This window comes from Lissotriton helveticus, chromosome 1_1 (genome assembly GCF_964261635.1).
Source record: "Lissotriton helveticus chromosome 1_1, aLisHel1.1, whole genome shotgun sequence".
NCBI lineage: Eukaryota > Metazoa > Chordata > Amphibia > Caudata > Salamandridae > Lissotriton > Lissotriton helveticus.
The window spans coordinates 85,418,860-85,425,756 of record NC_136057.1 but is presented as its reverse complement, the minus strand read 5'-3'; positions in this window follow the sequence as shown (position 1 = coordinate 85,425,756).

The window sequence follows — 6,897 nt, the reverse complement described above, 5'->3', positions numbered from 1 at the left end:
ATTAGCTTCAGAATTAGGAGAGAGGGGGTGCACGTGGCCCCACTTCCCCAGACCAGTTATGGCCCTGGAGACCACCATTCCCCAGCCATCCAAACTTAAGGGGAGGGGGCATGTGGCCTTTCTCCTGGGCTGATTTCAGCCCTGGGGACCACAACACCCCAGGGCCTAGCTATCCAAACCAGAGGGGGGGCAGATGCCCCCATCCTGGGCCAATTTCGGACCGGGGAACCCCATTACCTGGGGCCCAGCCGTAATTGTAATGAGGGGAGCCATGCAGCACATCTCCCCGATTTTGGATCTAAAGGGGGACATCCCTCGGCACGAAGCAATAATCATGAGGGAGGGGGACACGAAACACACTCCCTAAGGTCAATTTCAGCCCCTGGGACCCCATCCTGGGGGCAGGCTGTAAAAGCAAATGGGAATGGGGCAACATGCACCCCTCCCAGGGCTATTAATAAGCCTGGGGACCCCATACTCCATTGCCGGCTTGGCTATGCCCTGGGGTGCCCACACCCAGAGCATAGCAGTTTCCCTGCCCGCACTGGTCCGGACACGAAAACCTGTGTTTACTCTCGCTTCGTGGGAGCAATTTTAAAGCTCCTGCAAAGCGAGAACAAACAATACGTCTGCAGGAGCATTAAAAAATACACCTGGCTGCTGGGAGCAGTCTTTACAATTGCTTCCCTGCCCGCCGTGAAGTAAGCAGAGATACAGATGAAAAAATTGCTCTTCCATGCAGATGAAAAAATTGCTCTTCCATGCAGGGTGCAGCATTTTACGCAACACTGACGGAGCATGCAAAGTTTGTACTAATTAGTTGCACGTAGTACAGTACCAAAAACGTGCTTAATCACGTAGCATAGCATCCAAATCAACAATATTGTCAGATGCTTTGAAAAAGCAATTTTACATGCTTAACAGCATATAACCAATTCACAAAAGTGAACATTTACAATGAAAACATTAGGTAATGAGAGAGCTGATGATTTTGGGGTCCCCCCTAACCTAGGGGGAGCACCAAGCAGATGCCTCTAACACAAAGAGCATAAACAAAAAGCACATTTTGTTAAACTTCAGTGGTAATCCCATCATTTTAGGACCACCCCAAGCACAGTTGTTGGCAAAAAGAGAATCCCAACCAAAGGCCCTGCAAAGCATTATGGGACGAGATTAACAGTGGGCAGTGAATATTATAGTATCCAATATCGAAATAATTCTACAAAGAGCTGCAGTTCACCTAGTTGTTACTAGATGTCCCTCACGAGTCAAATGCAAAGCATTGAAATTATTCTTACATCAAGCTGCAGTTCCACTGGTCGTCCCTAGATGTCCCTCACGAGTCAAATGCAAAGCATTGAAATTATTCTTACATCAAGCTGCAGTTCCACTGGTCGTCCCTAGATGTCCCTCACGAGTCAAATGCAAAATCATTGAAACCCTTTCATCAAGCATTTGCATTTGACTCGTGAGGGACATCTAGTAACCACCAGTTGAACTGCAGCTCTTTGTAGAATTCTTTTGATATTGTATACTATACAATATTCACTGCCCACTGCTAATCTCATCCCATAATGCTTTGCAGGGCCTTTGGTTGGGATTGTTTTTTTGCCAATAACTGTGGCTTTGTCATAAGAGGATGGGACCACAACTAAATCGTTCAATAAGATGTGCTTTTTTGTTTTCAAGGCATCTGTTTGGTACTCTCCTAGGTGAGGGAGGATCCCAAAATCATCACATCTCCCACTGCTTGCTAATTATTATGTTTCACCATTGTGAAAGTACTATATGCACTTTAGCATATAAAGATAGAAATACTTATTTTATCATATCTGGTCATGTACAGGAAGCTTTTTGCAATTATTTTGCAATTTTTGAACAGTACAGACAAGTACACAGTGTCATCAGCTATGCTGCTACGTAAACTACGCCCAGGCTTAGATATAATTTGCAGTACAATTATTGATAAGAAAACTGCATGGTGGGCGTGCAAGTTATAGTTACCCGAGGGCACATGTTATAGTTTCTGGAGATAACTCTAACCATTACTGCTGAATTTCTATGGTTTTGTGTATAAATTGTGAACCAAACTATACCGTCCCTGTAACATTTGTTTTTTTAGCTAATTTCTCAGGTTTTTAAAATTCTATTTCCTAAATAGAACGTCCATGTAAATTTAGTTTTTTTTTCAGTGGATAAATATATACATATATATATAATATTTATAGTTAAGCACCCATAGAACTATGGAATTACTAGCCCCTAGACAAACACATAAAATTCTCTTTTACAGGTAACTTGGAAAAGGTGTAAGAAGATCGTACTCAGTAATCACAGTGAAGTAGCTCCATAGATAGGCTTTGCTAGGACTTTATCACTGTAAGAACAAACAGGGGCTCGGAAAAATAGCCTCTCATACTATGAGAAAAAGTATAAAACGATGAGTTAGTCCGAGACCTAGGAGAAGCAACATTCTGGATTATGACCTTTGCAGGAGCGGTTCAACAAAAAACAAAAAATCAAATAACCATTGCTTTATAACTGCTGACCCTTCACCCTTACTTGGTGCTCATAGGTTTAAGAGAAGCTCTTTCTACTGAGCTCCTCCATTCCACAATAGTTCCTATCAATAATTTTGCCGTCATGCATTGATTCTGTCCTATAACCAGTTAGAATTTGGTTGAATGAATCTCAGTAAATAAGAAACTCATAACATATATTTATACAATTAATCTGACCGGGACTCATTAACACAGCCAGTTGTGACCAAGATCCAGCTCGATGATAAACACCTCCGTTATATACAATTCATCTAACCGCGACTCATTTACACAGCCAGTGCTGAGCCAAGATCAAGCTCAATTATTAACACCTCTGTTGTATACAATCCATCTAACCGTGAATCAGTTACATAATCAGCGGTTGATGAGTTAAGATCCAGCTCAATGATAAACACCTCTGTTATATACAATTCATCTAACCGCGACTCATTTACACAGCCAGCTGTGACCAAGATCCAGCTCGATGATAAACACCTCTGTTATATATAATTAATCTAACCAAGAATCACTTACACAGCCAGCGGTGACCAAGATCCAGCTCGATGATAAACACCTGTTATATAAAATTCATCTAACCGAGACTCGTTTACACAGCCAGTGGTGACCAAGATCCAGCTCAATGAGAGAAGGAAGCAGCCTTAGTAGGAATCTTCTGTTAATTTGTTTTTAGCATTATATGTTTCAGATGTGACATTTGTTTTAACCTAGCACTGCCTCTCATCTAAACTGCCTCTTACCTGATTACGTTTCGCGCATTGTTTGGACTGCTCTCTGGTCCACAGCAATCGGAGTTCCGATTGATTGAGTGCAGAGAGCACACCCATAGTCTTTCATACCTGCGGGGTGCAACTCTAGCGGTTAGCGCTCTAGTGGACAGCCCTCCCAAGTATAAAATAAATATATTTCCGGCCGCACGCAGCGGGCGTGCCACTGGCCCACCGAAGTCGCACCTAAGGCAAGCCCGTCTGCGCCTGGATGCTGCCGGCTGCCAGGGGATGCTGCCCATTTTTCCACAGGGACCTCAGGCTCCCAGGCTGGTGTACCCTAAGGAGAGGTTGGTGGAATATGGGGTTGCCTCAGCTTGTGCAGGGGTGAAAATTAACCTGCAAGTAGTAGATGCTGTCACCTTAGAGAAGTGCCCCGATTGTGGATGGACATAGGGGGAAGTCACGCATACTTCTCTTAGTCCACTATTATGTTCCATCCCCAGTCCTACTGGAAGGGTGCAGGACACTGGAAGTGAGAGACAGACCAGGATGGGCCTAGCATTACCCTTTAAGGGGTTGTATCTGAATGCGCGATCTATCCCAAAACATGTGGCGTTTCTATTGGTAGGGGACTTCAATCATCATCTGGAGGTTCTCTCCAATACAGAATCTGTCTGTCTGGTGGCAGTGATGGAAACTCTTGAACTGTCCCCTAGAGTCCCTAGCCCTACACATGTGTTGAACATGATTTTCACCAGCATCCCTGAGTTAGTTGCCGAATCCCCCCTAAAGTTAGGCTGGACTGATCACCTGGTACTACATTTTTCTTGGGCGTTGAAAAAAACTGCCGGGACTCCGACACAATCACAAGGAGTTGCGTAGATCCTGGAACAAGGTAACTTCCGCTGCGTTTAGTCGGGTCTATATCCCTCCCATACTTGAGAACTGTGACAATTGTGAGACTGCCTTAGAAAGGTTCGAGGCCTCTATAACGGATGGCCTCGACTCTATTGCACTTTCAAAGAGGGTAAATATTCAGGCAAGGGCAGCTCCTGCCCCCTTGTATTGAGATAGTCTTAAGAGAGTAAAGGCTTCATGCATGGTGTTAGAAAGAAAATGGAGGAAATCCAACTTGGTGCATGAGGAATCGTGCTAGCAAGTGGCTCATAGAGCCTATCTAAACAGCTGTAACATAGCTAGGCGATCCTACCTAGGCTCCCGCATTATGGAAGCTAGGAATTCCTCTCAGGAGCTCTTTTCTATCCTAAAGGAATTCACAAACCCGAGGTCTAACAACCCACTCCCGCCATCCACCCAAGAAGTATGTGACTAAATAAATGCACGTGATCTATCGCGCCTTTGGGCCTGAAGAGGTAGCTCTTGAAAAAGGTCCCTGTGCCTGAAAACCACTCTCCTTCGAGCCTAGAATCTTTTCCCAACATCTCAGGGGAACAGGTAAGCCTGTTATTAACGCAGGTGAAATCCGGTTCCCCGCTAGACCCGGTGCCGCCTGCTGTTATGTCTGAACTAACCCCAGTCTTATCTTATGTGCTTGCTCAAGTTTGTAACATCTCAATAGGCACAGCAACGGTGCACAAAAATGGAAATTCACTCGTATTAAACCTTTGCTTAAAAAGGCATTAGCGGACCCTACGGATTTACAGAATTTTAGACCGATTTCCTTGCTTCCCTGTTGTTGAAAAATTATGGAGACACTAGTCAACTAGCACCTTTCCTGCTACTTCAAACAGAATAACTTACTGGACATATCCGAGTCGGGCTTCCGTGCTTCTTATAGCATGGAGGCACCTTGGTTGGAGGTTACTGACACTTTAAGAATGTCTCTGGACAAGGATATCCCTGTGATGTTACTGCTGCTTGATCTGTCGGTGGCCTTTGCCACCATCTCTCATCGCATCCTGTTGGACAGGCTTCGAAAGATTGGTGTCAGAGGCATGGCCCTTAAATGGATTCAGAAATATCTGTTTGATAGAACACAGAGTGTCCAGTTGGACTTTTTTGTGTCAAAAACCACTTTGGTAGATAAAGAAGTCCCACAAGGCTCAATATTGAGCCCTACCTTGTTCCATATATATGTGGCCCCCTTAGCTGCCATCATTAGGAATTGTTGTTGTGAAACTATATCCTATGCAGACGACACACAGGTGATAGTCCCCTTCGAGGCTAACCATTCAGTAACCAAATTTAAATTTATAAACTGTACGATCAGCATCGCAAGCTGGATGAAGAAGAATTTCCTCCAACTCAACTCCTCGAAAACAGAGATCTTACGGTTTGGCAAGGCGGAGGAGATACGGACCCCAGATTGGTGGCCAGCAGAATTAGGAGAATCCCCTTCCCCTAGAGGATGGGCTAAGAACCTGGGTATCAAAATTGACAACAAATTATCCATGGAAGAGCAGGTGAAGACCGTGTCAGGCACGTGTTTTGGTACCATGAGGATGCTCAGAAAAATCTATCGGTGGATCCCGCTAAATGCCAGAAAGACTTTTATCCAGTCACTCCTAGTTAGTCGACTGGACTATGGCAACTCGTTGCTGGTGGGAGTAAGAGAGGACTTGGCGGCCAAACTTTAAGTGGTTCAAAATACGGCAGCCCGTCTTGCCCTCAATAAGCCTGCTCGAACCCCCTCTTTACCTCTCTTTCACCAACTGCATTGGCTCCCCATTAGAAAACAAGCCATCTTTAAACTGCTGTGTATGGTTTTCAAGGCCCTCCAGGGTATGGTCCCATTATATCTGACAAAAAAAATTGATTGTTATCAACCCGTACGAGAGCTTCGATCCAGTAACCGCAACCTGCTCTGTACTCGGAGAATAAGGAAGACCAAAATGAGTGGGCTAGCCTTTTCTTATCTGGCACCCAGTTATTGGAACTCTCTCCCCGAAGAGCCCTGTGCCTGTTCCAGTTTCTTTCAATTTAGGAAACTGCTTAAAACCCGGCTTTTCTAATCTGGTTCCCACTGTCAATAGATTGTTCTCTTCTCATGCGCTGAAAGATCCCCCTGGGGATGATTCGCTGCACCCAATAAATGACCAAAATATAATAAATAAACAAAATAAATGATAAACCCTCTGTTGTATACAATCTATCTAACCATGAATCAGTTACAGTCAGCGGTGAGTTAAGGTCCAGCTTCAAGATAAACACCTCTGTTGTATACAATCCATCTAATTGTGCATAAGCTACATAGTCAGCGGTGCATAAAGATCAAGCTTGAAGATAAACACCTCTGGTAAAGGGCCACTATGATGGGTGTATATACAGATGCAATGATGGACAATGGCGTCACTTCTTCCACATCAGGGCTTGAGTGGTGAATGCCGTGCACTGCAAGCATTAACCCTGAGAGTCACAGCTCACATTCTTCTCCTTTCATTCTTTCATGTCAGGGCCTGACTGGTAAATGCAGTGCACTGCAAGCATTAACACGGAGAGTCGCAGCTCTCATTCTGATCCTTTCACTTGTTCCGCGTCAGGGCTTGGGTGGTAAATGTTGAGTACTGCAAGCAATAACTCTGAGAGTGACAGTTCACATTCGTCTCCTTTCACTTTGCTTTTGGAAACTGTTCTCTGACCGCTGTCACTGAATCATTACTGTTGTAGAA